Source organism: Anopheles funestus, chromosome 3RL (assembly GCF_943734845.2).
Source record: "Anopheles funestus chromosome 3RL, idAnoFuneDA-416_04, whole genome shotgun sequence".
NCBI classification, from domain to species: Eukaryota; Metazoa; Arthropoda; class Insecta; order Diptera; family Culicidae; genus Anopheles; species Anopheles funestus.
Window position 1 is genome coordinate 40,137,584 of NC_064599.1, and position 12,724 is coordinate 40,150,307.

The 12,724-nt window shown below is 49.6% G+C and overlaps 1 protein-coding gene across 1 annotated transcript in view; it reads left to right on the forward strand.

Annotated features, from left to right (window-relative positions):
* The first annotated feature begins 2,467 nt into the window (after positions 1 to 2,467).
* LOC125767456 (uncharacterized) overlaps positions 2,468 to 12,724 on the forward strand; it is a 44,986-nt gene continuing 34,729 nt past the window's right edge. The window contains exon 1 of the mRNA XM_049434061.1: positions 2,468 to 2,551. The gene's annotated coding sequence lies outside the window, so the exon portion shown is untranslated. The remainder of the gene's footprint in view (positions 2,552 to 12,724) is intronic.

Genomic DNA, 12,724 nt, shown 5'->3' on the forward strand with positions numbered 1-12,724 from the left:
CAGAAGAGCGGACCAGGACATGGAAGAGTTTGACAAGGCGTTGGCAGCCAAGTACAAGCTATTCTCATCGGACCAAGGCAGTCTCAAGAAGGCTCTCGAAACTGTTAAGATCGTGAAGGCAAAGGTAGCAGTGCCCTTGTCGACATCAACGCGTGGGATTGGAGTCGCAACAGCTATGGCTTACAGCCGTACCTGTACGACCTGGAATCCGCGGGAGATCGGACGGATCGTATCCGTTCATCAGGTCTACCGCGTGCACCTGCTATGTGCACATGTTAAGCTGTACAAGGCGCAACAGATACAGACAGAATGTCTGTCAGTCTATGGCGCGCTCCGCCGGATAATCGTCAACGATCAAATCAGAGAAATGATGGAGACCGTTGGCCAACCGCCCTCAGCAATGATGGCGGTAATGGATGCAATTGGCAGAATCGAGGTAGATGACCGAATCTACCACATGGGATACGCTGAAATTCCCGCGATTGCCGATATCCAAGAACAGGCGGAAACAGCCGCACTCACCTTGTGTCCAGATACCATACAAGGCACGCTTCTGCTGGCATCAGATGCGGAAACGCCTATTGAGTGGAGACAAGAGTTTGAGGCGATGTGCTCAATTCCAGGAGCGGTCTTCCGAAACCACGTCCTGCAAAATGCGGCAGATATCTGGCCTGGCGGCTACGGAGAGCTGCAGATTTTCGAAGATTTGCATGCTTTCAAGAACTGGGTAACCAGAGTTGAAGGTCGGCTTCCCTCTCACTCATTCCCCGAGCTTACGTGGAGCGGAGTAGGAACACCAGCGGGATTAATTTCTTGCGAACCGGTGGACTTAAGGATGATCAGCACCATGCGGACTCACGCCGTGGACAAAGTTGTACCTCGTGGACCTGGAGGTAAACGTCCGGCTCGTCTTACGGATCAAGAGACAGCTCAGTCTCTCGAACATGTCACCGTGTCTTCTAATAAGACAGATTTCTGGTGTCTCGTTGACACCAAGGAACCAGCTGACGCAATAGGTGCAGCTAGCCTCGTTGGAGAAGTGCATTGTCATGTGATGCGTCAGGCAGCCAGTTATCCCAGGAACCATTTTAGTTATTGATTCTCCTAAAATACGGTTCTTCGACTAGTAGTCAGCAAACCACTATGAATCGCAAATCATCAAACTGCCCACGCACAATTCGTGCACGTGAACATGTCGCGACTGCAGACGATCTTCCTAATCCCTCAACATCAAGGAAACCGGTCGGTCTGGCCAGGTCACTCGGTAAGCCGATCGCTCGTGAAGATTTGGCTACACAGGCTGTAGCCTTTCAACCAAAGGCTGTCTCCGTGGCATCCAGCTCGGAGAAGAATGATCCTTTGCTAAAGTCTTCTATACTTATAGAAGAGGTGTCATCCGGCTCTTTGACCAAGAGACTGGGTAGATTTTCCAACGATTACAGTGGATTCGTCCAATTGGTGCGGTCCTCATACGAGGCTTCCGTGTCAAAAGATGCCAAATTCGGAAAGACTATCTCCGAGGCGCAATATTACTGCTATTGTGTAGTCTTGTTGTGGCGGCGTCTAGTAGCAGTGAGTTGCTCCCATAGCAGCGAACATCGCGAGCTTCGCGATTTCCTCTTTATGCGCATCTCCGAGATTGCAGTCCCTGAAGACATCAATGATTACCTCCTGGGCATTGGTGACGTCATGGATTACAATGGAGTGCCTTGGACACTCAAGCTCGGCGTGACATTGGACCCCACGCCCATAAACGGTCTCTGTGGTCACTACGGCAAAGTAGATGCCGCTAACCACATACATTATGAGACTGTGCCCTCGCCGTTCGTAGCGTTAGCCCGGATCGTTAACGAGTATGCGTACTCGGTAGCGCCGCGCACAGTATTGCCACCACCGGCTTGGGATCTGCCCGCCGAACTGCGTCCAGCAGCCGGCGAGGAGGGAGCCACTGGGCTCCCTAACCGGAATCTTCTTGGTTGGAGTCTCTCCAAGAAGATGACGGAGGGACAGCTAAAGCTATCCAGTAACAACGACGTATACGCGACCGTCCATAATCGCGTGGTTACTTACGTTGTCCCGGGGGTTGAGAACGAATGTGGTTTTCCCCTCGCTGTAGGATTGGTTCAATCCATATCCTCAGCACTGTTCTTTGGACGAGCAGGTCCAGTAGGACTAGAGTCTACTAGTCTAACGGGCTCGAAAGTCCAAGTGCTCTTTACTGAGCGAGCTGGATTAGACAGCGAGAAGCCCGAAGACGTTGGCGGGGCTCTCACTCCCGTATATCAGGGCTCGGGAGCTCCGATGGCCTACTCCGTAGCGTCATCGAACATCACCTCCGCTGCAGCCTTGTTCAGGTACAGGCTCAACCGTGTCCATTTAGATCACACAGACTCTCTGTGTTACACGGTAACAGGTGGTGCTGCCCTACCGGGCTGGTTGGCGACCGCGAACACAGTGTTCAACAGCTGCCCGCAGTGGAACACAGGTTATTACCGAGAGATGGAGCGTTACGCAGACGATATAACGTTAACGTACTGTCTCGGTGTTCGTGGTAACCGCCCACAGTAGTCCTTTGAGACTACTGATCAGCCAGTTATCCCAGTTACATAAGCGGTTGCGAATTGCTTATTATGTATTTATGACTCTTAGTTTGTCTGTTGCAGCGTTGGGTTTTCTGGCTACGAAATATGCTGAATACATTCCCCTAAATAAGGGCGAATACCATGTATTGAACGAACACACCTGGTTGTCTAGAGATAGAATTTAAGGAATGATAGTAGATATTAAGGACGGTATTCTCATTGGTTGTTTGGTTATCACTGCTATTATAAACAAATTAGCCTTAGCCAAGCGGGAAATAATGATTAAATATGACTCTGACTATAAAAAACAATTTAAGAAATTCTGCGACAACAGCACTGTAGGAGATATAAGGAAACTCGAAGCTGAGATGTCCTGAACCCAGTATCCCGCTTGACAACCGGGACCATGATACGTATATACCTGTATAAAAAAAAGCCAGTTATCCCAGTTAACCATTTTGTTGCCAACACTATTGGTTTAAGACTAGTAAGTCGAAAAGTTCCAATCAACATGTCCAATCGCAATAAGCCTAGACCACGCCAGGTGCGCCAGGAGAAACCTATCTCCGCAGTTGCACAGGAAGCCGCGGATCCACCAGCCTTACCATCAACTAGTGCTAGAAGGATGCCCGTTGGCTTAGCCAGATCAGCTGGCAAAATGATTGATCGCAACGATCAACCCGCGCTTAACAGCGCATTTGCACCTAAGGCCTTGTCTAACATGGCTAGTGAGGAGAAGAATGACCCTCTTCGCAAATCCTCCGTCCTCGTCGAGGGGGCTACATCTGGTACTCTCTGTAACAGATTAGCCAAATTCAGGAATGACTACTCGGGGTTTTCCCAAATAGTAGCCAGCTCCTATAGCGCGGCGTGCAGGAAGGATAAAACCTTCCGCAAACAGGTGTCCGAGGCCCAGTATTCCTACTACTGTACCGTACTCCTGTGGAGACGTCTTCTATACGTTTCCGCCTCGGAGACGACGTCAGAGCTCTCCATGAATGGATGAGCGCGCGAACGTCGGCACTATGTGTGCCAACAGACATCTCGGATTACCTCTCTGGTATAGGAGATGTAACCGACTTCGCGGGCGTCCCGTGGACATTGGAAATAGGAGCAGAGGTCAGCTATGATCCTATTGAAGGTATCTCAGGCCACTACGGAAGAGTGGATCATGATAACCATTATCATTATGAGACCTTACCCTCACCCTTCGTCGCGATAGTTCGTATGATATACGACTACGCGTACACCCGCTTGGCAGCGGGTCAAACCTGGAATTTACCAGGTGCGTTATCGCCGGATGGAAATTACCATCCAAATCGAAACTTGCTGGGATGGGTGCCAACTTCACGGCTTACTCCTGAACAGGAGCGGTTCAGCATTGAATCTGGCGTGTACGCAGCGCGTGGTGACCACAACGCGCTGTTGTTCGAGGTTTCAAGTGTGGAAAACCGTTTCGGCTTCCCCCTGGTGTTCGCTTTAATGTCAGGCGTTTCAGCGGCCCTCGGCACAACGAAGACCGGACCTGTATGTCCTGAAACTACGAGTCTAGGAGGCTCCAAGGCCCAGGTTTTATTCAAACAAAGGTCGTGGGCGGAGTCCCCTAGAGGCTGCGGGCTCACCGTATCTCCCGTTTATTCATGCGGTGCAACCCCGACGTCATGTGCAGCTACTTCTGCCGCCATGATGTCAGCAGCGTCACTATTCCGGTACAGGGTAGACCGGGTAGTACCTGGCTCCACCGACAGTCTGTGCTACACAGGCCGTCAAGGCGGGGCCCCCCCTGGCTGGACAGCAACAGCCAATGTGGAAGCAACACCAGTGGAACGTCAAAAACTATCGGGAAATAGAGCGTTATGCAGACAACACTGCAAGCCAGTTATCCCAGTGTTTTATAATATCAAGATGGACAGGCTATTGCGTGACTCTGTTGCGCATGCGTTTGGTACCCTACGTAATCATTCATTTGGAGTGAATGTTGCCTTGAATGCCTTGTGCAAGGGTATTGACGATGAATTCCAACGTATTGATTCTTATATTCATAAAAATCAAAGGAATATCGTCTCCATCGGTGAGGTAGTGGTGATTTCCAGCTATGAAGTTAGTTGGGGAGAAAACGTATGGTTAGATGTTGTTAATCAGAATAGAGTGCCTATTAAGCATGCGCTTATAAATTTTACGATATCGACGAACAATGCACACCAGTAGGATAAAACTAACCTATCTCACGACGGTCTAAACCCAGCTCACGTTCCATTTAAAGGGTGAACAATCCTACGCTTGGTAAATTTTGCTTTACAATGATAGGAAGAGCCGAGATCGAAGGATCAAAAAGCCACGTCGCTATGAACGCTTGGCGGCTACAAGCCAGTTATCCCAGGTTTAAAAATATTTGAGTGTTTATAGCTATCGAAAATCGCTACGAGATTTAATCGCTTTGTTAACGAAAAATATGAACGTGCCAACGAGTAGTCCTATTAAACATCGCTTATCACTCTATATGAGTAATAAGGATGCCATCTTGGTCAAGACGTGGTACAGGTTTCAGGAGCAAGCGGCAGATGTTGAAGAACGTATGTGCTTTCTACAACATATCCCTAAAGCTAACATCCCTGAGTTTATGAAAGGAAAACGTTTGGATAGATTGATTGATGTTAAGGGTAATGAAGGTGCTCCCATCATCCTTTAATCTCATTATTGTAAAGGATTCGCTGTTTGTCGACGGAGGTGGGTTCCCGAAATAAGGGAATAATTAAGATGGTCCGTAATAACGACAAAATGATTCACGTAGGTACTGTGGTTTTAAGCAAGCCAGACAATTCCCTATTGGATATGATCGCATCTCTTGATGTCAATCAATATATCAGAAAAGAGCAGTCTGGAATTGCTGAGTCTTCAACTATGTCTAAGAGCCAGTTATCCCAGGTTTTAAAATATACGTATATAATGACGAAGGACAAGGATCCTGCGATTCCTTCAAGCGATACCGCTATAGTGCGTATAGAAGACGTTACTAATGGGGTAGGTACCGGAAATGTAGTAATATATGAGCGCGCTAGAGGTCATGACCTCGGTCACTACCATCCTAATGCACCGTTGTATAGGGAATTGCCCGCTCCACCTGCGGTCAATCCTGATTTCACTGGATTATCAACAACTCGGGGTTACATGCCGTTGTCAACTATTATTGATGAACCTCCTGTGACTCTAGAGATTGATGATGACACAGATGTTCCTAAAAAAAAAGCCAGTTATCCCAGGGGGACCGCTGAAAATACCGGAACGTGATCAAAATTTCAAAGTGATTTCAACTAAGTGCTTTAAAACAAAAACGAGTGTTTTGCAAGTGTGTCTCTACGACTGATACGAGTGTTTCCACAAGTCAAGTTTAATTGCAAGGAGATTATATTTCTGCTTATTTGGAATTTATATGGAATTGAGATCTGGTTGTCTAGTGATGGATCAACCCGCTAGTACAAGTGGCGTAGCCTCACCACCTACGGTCGTGCAACAACAGAACGGTGGAGACGGAGGACGTATTACCAACTCACTCCAGAGTGCCCAACCCACACTCCAAGTCCCGTCTTCAGGTGGTACAACAACACCTGAGGCTGATCCATCGCATGGCGGCAACAACAACAGCCATGCCAACTCTTTAAATCAGGGTTCAGTAGGTGGGGGTCACCGATTGACGACCAGTACCCGTAGATCAGACGGAGCAGCCGAGATGCCACCATCGCTTCTGATTTTGAAAGCGTTGTTTGACAGACCTATCCGCGAGGCGGGGCCGGAATGGTCACCCAGTTCTTGACCGACCCCCTCTACTTAATGGGGTATACATAAAAAAGCCAGTTATCCCAGTTTTCCGCGATTTTCCCGAAGAAGGACACGAGATAGACGATCGGGGTGTTCAGTGAAATTGTGCCCGGGGAAATTCTCCATCTTTTCTCGCTAGAATATAGCTTACTTCCGCGAAATAGAACGTGCAGCAGATTTAAAAAAGCCAGTTATCCCAGTGGAAATCGTGTTATTTAGTACGAATAAAATCAAGCATTTTATCTACCATGTCAACCGTGAATAGTGAAGAAATGTCCGGTGCCGCTGCCCTGGATACGAAGACAACTACCAAAAACCGTAAAGGTTTAGGCGCCAAACATCGTCAAGCTGAGCGATTCCGTTCTAAGAAGAATGAAATTACTCATCCACCTCGTCCACCGGTGTTCCCAACATGTATGGTACTAACACGTGCAGCGCGGGCCCACCCCTTGCGGCCTAGTAGTAAGCGGGGATGAGACTCCAGTGTGCCAATGGACAACACGGACGGTTCTCGGAGGGTTGTTAGGCCCGCTAGCTTACGACCACCTAATGGGTATAAGTAGCGCTATCAGCTCGGATTGGATACTACCTTAGAGGTGGTTCCTCTCGTACTGCACAGGAATTTCGTGAAGATAGCGACGAACAATGCACACCAGTAGGATAAAACTAATCTATCTCACGACGGTCTAAACCCAGCTCACGTTCCCTTGAAAGGGTGAACAATCCTACGCTTGGTAAATTTTGCTTTACAATGATAGGAAGAGCCGAGATCGAAGGATCAAAAAGCCACGTCGCTATGAACGCTTGGCGGCTACAAGCCAGTTATCCCAGGGAGATTTTCGTTTCAGAATAGACGAAGAACAACAACCATGTCTAATACCGAGAAAGAGATGAACACTTTCCAGCGCTCTGAGGAGGATAGTAAGAAGAAAGGACGCAAAGGAAAGATGGCGGCAAAGAAGTCCCAGGAGAAATACCACGCTCGACGGGCAGACCAAGATCTCGAGGAGTTTGATAAAGCTTTGGCGGCGAAGTACAAGCTGTTCGCTTCAGATCATGGAAGCTTGAAGAAGGCGCTTGAGACTGTGAAAATAGTCAAAGCAAAGGTAGCAGTGCCTTTGTCAACGTCAACAAGAGGCGTAGGGGTAGCAACAGCGATGGCGTACAGTCGCACGTGCACCACGTGGAATCCACGAGAGATCGGCAGAATTGTAACAATTCACCAGGTCTATCGTGTACACCTTCTGTGTGCACATGTGAAATTGTATAAGGCGCAGCAGATCCAGACGGAATGTCTATCCGTATATGGAGCTCTCCGCCGCATAGTGATCAACGACCAGATCCGCGAAATGTTGGAAACAGTTGGTCAACTGCCATCCGCTATGATGGCCGTCATGGACGCCATTGGACGGATCGAAGCGGATGAACGCGTATACCATATGGGATACGCAGAAATCCCAGCGATCGCCGACGTTCGTGAACAGGCTGAAACAGCAGCCCTCACTTTGTCTCCTGATACAATAGAGGAAACCCTTCTATTGGCATCGACAGCAGAAACACCGCTTGCATGGAGACAGGAGTTCGAGGGTATGTGTTCCATCCCCGGTGCGGTTTTCCGCAATCATGTGCTGCAGAACTCTGCCGACATCTGGCCCGATGGTTATGGCGAACAACAGATCTTTGAAGATCTCCACGCCTTCAAGAATTGGGTGACTCGCGTCGAAGGACGACTTCCTTCTCATTCCTTCCCAGAACTTACTTGGAGTGGCATTGGAACGCCGGCAGGATTGATTTCCTGTGAGCCGGTCGACCTTAGGATGACAAGCACCATGCGTACCCAGCCAGTTATCCCAGGAGATTTTCGTTTCTGAATAGACGAACCAAACTAACAATGTCTACTACCGAAAAAGATAGCAATTCTTTCCAGCGCACCGAGGAGAAGGTTGAGAAGAAGGGTCGCAAAGGGAAGAAAGCTGCGCAGAAGTCCTAGGAAAAGTATCGGGCCAGAAGAGCGGACCAGGACATGGAAGAGTTTGACAAGGCGTTGGCAGCCAAGTACAAGCTATTCTCATCGGACCAAGGCAGTCTCAAGAAGGCTCTCGAAACTGTTAAGATCGTGAAGGCAAAGGTAGCAGTGCCCTTGTCGACATCAACGCGTGGGATTGGAGTCGCAACAGCTATGGCTTACAGCCGTACCTGTACGACCTGGAATCCGCGGGAGATCGGACGGATCGTATCCGTTCATCAGGTCTACCGCGTGCACCTGCTATGTGCACATGTTAAGCTGTACAAGGCGCAACAGATACAGACAGAATGTCTGTCAGTCTATGGCGCGCTCCGCCGGATAATCGTCAACGATCAAATCAGAGAAATGATGGAGACCGTTGGCCAACCGCCCTCAGCAATGATGGCGGTAATGGATGCAATTGGCAGAATCGAGGTAGATGACCGAATCTACCACATGGGATACGCTGAAATTCCCGCGATTGCCGATATCCAAGAACAGGCGGAAACAGCCGCACTCACCTTGTGTCCAGATACCATACAAGGCACGCTTCTGCTGGCATCAGATGCGGAAACGCCTATTGAGTGGAGACAAGAGTTTGAGGCGATGTGCTCAATTCCAGGAGCGGTCTTCCGAAACCACGTCCTGCAAAATGCGGCAGATATCTGGCCTGGCGGCTACGGAGAGCTGCAGATTTTCGAAGATTTGCATGCTTTCAAGAACTGGGTAACCAGAGTTGAAGGTCGGCTTCCCTCTCACTCATTCCCCGAGCTTACGTGGAGCGGAGTAGGAACACCAGCGGGATTAATTTCTTGCGAACCGGTGGACTTAAGGATGATCAGCACCATGCGGACTCACGCCGTGGACAAAGTTGTACCTCGTGGACCTGGAGGTAAACGTCCGGCTCGTCTTACGGATCAAGAGACAGCTCAGTCTCTCGAACATGTCACCGTGTCTTCTAATAAGACAGATTTCTGGTGTCTCGTTGACACCAAGGAACCAGCTGACGCAATAGGTGCAGCTAGCCTCGTTGGAGAAGTGCATTGTCATGTGATGCGTCAGGCAGCCAGTTATCCCAGGAACCATTTTAGTTATTGATTCTCCTAAAATACGGTTCTTCGACTAGTAGTCAGCAAACCACTATGAATCGCAAATCATCAAACTGCCCACGCACAATTCGTGCACGTGAACATGTCGCGACTGCAGACGATCTTCCTAATCCCTCAACATCAAGGAAACCGGTCGGTCTGGCCAGGTCACTCGGTAAGCCGATCGCTCGTGAAGATTTGGCTACACAGGCTGTAGCCTTTCAACCAAAGGCTGTCTCCGTGGCATCCAGCTCGGAGAAGAATGATCCTTTGCTAAAGTCTTCTATACTTATAGAAGAGGTGTCATCCGGCTCTTTGACCAAGAGACTGGGTAGATTTTCCAACGATTACAGTGGATTCGTCCAATTGGTGCGGTCCTCATACGAGGCTTCCGTGTCAAAAGATGCCAAATTCGGAAAGACTATCTCCGAGGCGCAATATTACTGCTATTGTGTAGTCTTGTTGTGGCGGCGTCTAGTAGCAGTGAGTTGCTCCCATAGCAGCGAACATCGCGAGCTTCGCGATTTCCTCTTTATGCGCATCTCCGAGATTGCAGTCCCTGAAGACATCAATGATTACCTCCTGGGCATTGGTGACGTCATGGATTACAATGGAGTGCCTTGGACACTCAAGCTCGGCGTGACATTGGACCCCACGCCCATAAACGGTCTCTGTGGTCACTACGGCAAAGTAGATGCCGCTAACCACATACATTATGAGACTGTGCCCTCGCCGTTCGTAGCGTTAGCCCGGATCGTTAACGAGTATGCGTACTCGGTAGCGCCGCGCACAGTATTGCCACCACCGGCTTGGGATCTGCCCGCCGAACTGCGTCCAGCAGCCGGCGAGGAGGGAGCCACTGGGCTCCCTAACCGGAATCTTCTTGGTTGGAGTCTCTCCAAGAAGATGACGGAGGGACAGCTAAAGCTATCCAGTAACAACGACGTATACGCGACCGTCCATAATCGCGTGGTTACTTACGTTGTCCCGGGGGTTGAGAACGAATGTGGTTTTCCCCTCGCTGTAGGATTGGTTCAATCCATATCCTCAGCACTGTTCTTTGGACGAGCAGGTCCAGTAGGACTAGAGTCTACTAGTCTAACGGGCTCGAAAGTCCAAGTGCTCTTTACTGAGCGAGCTGGATTAGACAGCGAGAAGCCCGAAGACGTTGGCGGGGCTCTCACTCCCGTATATCAGGGCTCGGGAGCTCCGATGGCCTACTCCGTAGCTACGAAATATGCTGAATACATTCCCCTAAATAAGGGCGAATACCATGTATTGAACGAACACACCTGGTTGTCTAGAGATAGAATTTAAGGAATGATAGTAGATATTAAGGACGGTATTCTCATTGGTTGTTTGGTTATCACTGCTATTATAAACAAATTAGCCTTAGCCAAGCGGGAAATAAAGATTAAATATGACTCTGACTATAAAAAACAATTTAAGAAATTCTGCGACAACAGCACTGTAGGAGATATAAGGAAACTCGAAGCTGAGATGTCCTGAACCCAGTATCCCGCTTGACAACCGGGACCATGATACGTATATACCTGTATAAAAAAAAGCCAGTTATCCCAGTTAACCATTTTGTTGCCAACACTATTGGTTTAAGACTAGTAAGTCGAAAAGTTCCAATCAACATGTCCAATCGCAATAAGCCTAGACCACGCCAGGTGCGCCAGGAGAAACCTATCTCCGCAGTTGCACAGGAAGCCGCGGATCCACCAGCCTTACCATCAACTAGTGCTAGAAGGATGCCCGTTGGCTTAGCCAGATCAGCTGGCAAAATGATTGATCGCAACGATCAACCCGCGCTTAACAGCGCATTTGCACCTAAGGCCTTGTCTAACACGGCTAGTGAGGAGAAGAATGACCCTCTTCGCAAATCCTCCGTCCTCGTCGAGGGGGCTACATCTGGTACTCTCTGTAACAGATTAGCCAAATTCAGGAATGACTACTCGGGGTTTTCCCAAATAGTAGCCAGCTCCTATAGCGCGGCGTGCAGGAAGGATAAAACCTTCCGCAAACAGGTGTCCGAGGCGCAGTATTCCTACTACTGTACCGTACTCCTGTGGAGACGTCTTCTATACGTTTCCGCCTCGCACGGAGACGACGTCAGAGCTCTCCATGAATGGATGAGCGCGCGAACGTCGGCACTATGTGTGCCAACAGACATCTCGGATAGATTTTCGTTTTTGAATAGACGGAACACAACAACTATGTCTACTACCGAAAAGGAAAATAGCTCTTTCCAGCGCTCTGAGGATAAGATGGAGAAGAAAGGACGCAAGGGAAAGAACGCAGCTAAGAAGTCCCAGGAGAAGTACCGAGCTAGACGGGCTGACCAGGATATGGAGGAATTCGACAAGGCCCTAGCGGCTAAGTACAAATTGTTCTCATCCGATCATGGTAGTCTGAAGAAAGCACTCGAGACTGTCAAGATTGTAAAGGCGAAGGTGGCAGTACCTTTGTCTACATCTACACGTGGAGTAGGAGTAGCGACGGCCATGGCCTATAGTCGCACATGCACCACTTGGAACCCGCGGGAGATTGGTAGGATCGTTACGGTTCACCAAGTCTATCGCGTGCACTTACTCTGTGCGCATGTGAAGCTCTACAAAGCGCAGCAAATCCAGACAGAGTGTCTGTCGGTTTACGGCGCGCTTCGCCGCATCATAGTCAACGACCAGATCCGCGAGATGCTGGAAACGGTTGGCCAACTGCCCTCGGCCATGATGGCAGTCATGGACGCAATCGGACGTATTGAGGTAGATGAACGCATTTACCATATGGGATATGCCGAGAGGATTGTCCCAGGTGTGCAGGGTCGGTGGAATCGGTGGCCCACGTATTGTTCGTGTGCCCACGCTTTGCAGACGTTCGCGCAGAGTTGCTGCAACGTGGGACGGATGACGACGTTGATGAAGACAACCTCGGCAGGCGACTGCTCGAGAGTGCGGAGACATGGAACCGCGTGCAGCAGGCATCGAAACGGATATTCTCCGTTCTGCAGGAAGACTGGCGGGAGGAATCGCGTGCTCTGGCAGCCTCCAGAACCACGCAGGCCGGTTCTTCGCAAGACCCACCCATGGACTCGACGGAAGCAGAACAGATACTGCAGCGAAGGCGTGAGGCGCGCAATCGAGACGCTCGTAGTCGGCGACAGCTTCGCAGAATGGAGCGGCTCGGCGACGTCCAGTTAACGCCGGCACTGCTGGCACGCACTACGG